A 1401-nucleotide genomic window follows, 5' to 3' on the forward strand; every position below is an offset into this window, starting at 1 on the left:
GGCGCCCCGCGCCCCGCGCCCCGCGCCCCGCGGCTCTGTCCCCTCCAGGCCCTGCCGCCCGATTCTGTTCGTCCGGCCCGCGGGGTCAGCTCTGCTCAGCCCCGGTGGGAACGGCGCGGCGTCCCGCTCCTCCGGGCCGGCCCTTCCCCGGGCGGGCTTCCATCCTGTTACCTGGTCCCAGCCATCGTCCCCTTTTCTCCGACCCCCACTCGGACCCGGGGCTCAGCCGAGTACTTTGTACCTCCACAGCCGGAGCTAGCTCCGCGGCGGTGGCCACATTCCCCCATAGGAATCCCTTCGGGGGGCAGGGGTTGAAAGCGTTTGGCCGAATGAAAACGCCGAGATGAGAAGTGAGGAAGTGGCTTAGAAGTTATTAAAAGCAGTTCTAGGATCGGGTATATGTTATGGCTGAGGCCATTTTTCTGCCTTGGATTTTCACTTCCTGGTTAATGCTGCCTTGTCCAGGTTAATCTTACACTTGGGTCCCCCTCTTTTTGTCCTAATATTCCTCTCAGCTGTGTCAGAATCTCTTCATTTTCCCACGTTCTGTGGAAGCTGTTTATAAAAATTATATTGGCATACACTTTGCTGCCTAGGACTCTAAAGATAACACTCATATGAAACTTCCGCCCGGCTCTATTTGGTGGCTTATTGCCTGGTCCCTCAAATTCTGTGTATTCAGATTTGCTGTATCGTATTAGGCTAATTTATTTTAGCAAGCTGATAGGTGTGCTCTCTGTGGTACTGCTTCTGTACATTTGCTCATTTAAGGAAGTAATTACGTTAAACCTTATTAGAAGCCTTCAAACAAAAAGAAAGTTCAGAGACATTGAGAAATTTGGAAACCGGCATCTTTGGAACTCTGCCTTTACTTACAGTAACAACTTTTGTTTCGTTGTTTTTTGTTTTGAGACAGGGTTTCACTTTGTAGGTCAGCCTAGTCCTGAACCCCTTCAACTTGTGGCAGTCCTGCCTCAGCCCTTGTGTGCTGGGATTACAGGTGTGTGCACTCTGGTAATCTGGCCCCCAATCTTGGAGGTTACTGGAAGCAGTTCTCGGATCTGCTGTCTTCAGTGCACCCTTGGGCTAAGCCTTGGTGTGTCTCTATTATGCCCAGTAGATTCTCTCTATTTCTCAACCATCTCAGGTGCTGGTATTGTGTGCATCTTAGTATTATGTTCCCAAAACTGCATAGTCTTTCACGACTCCACCTTACTCTATGAATATTAGACCATGTACATTTTTTTTCCTGTAGGAGTAGAATTTAAATAATAGTGTCTTAAATTTTTGGGGTTTGTAAGGGAAAACTTTGCTTTAATAGTACTGTATACAATACAAGATTTTGCCTTTTGTTGTTCATATAGTTACTTAAAACCTAAATTCAGAAGGCTGTTTTTCTTT

The 1401-nt window shown here is 47.7% G+C and overlaps 1 protein-coding gene across 1 annotated transcript in view; it reads left to right on the top strand.

Annotated features, from left to right (window-relative positions):
- Window positions 1–1401, top strand: part of Zdhhc5 (zinc finger DHHC-type containing 5) — a 26917-nt gene that overhangs the window by 605 nt on the left and 24911 nt on the right. The gene's annotated exons all lie outside the window — the stretch shown is intronic.

This window comes from Octodon degus, unplaced genomic scaffold (assembly GCF_000260255.1).
Source record: "Octodon degus isolate 3935 unplaced genomic scaffold, OctDeg1.0 scaffold00239, whole genome shotgun sequence".
Classification (NCBI taxonomy): domain Eukaryota; kingdom Metazoa; phylum Chordata; class Mammalia; order Rodentia; family Octodontidae; genus Octodon; species Octodon degus.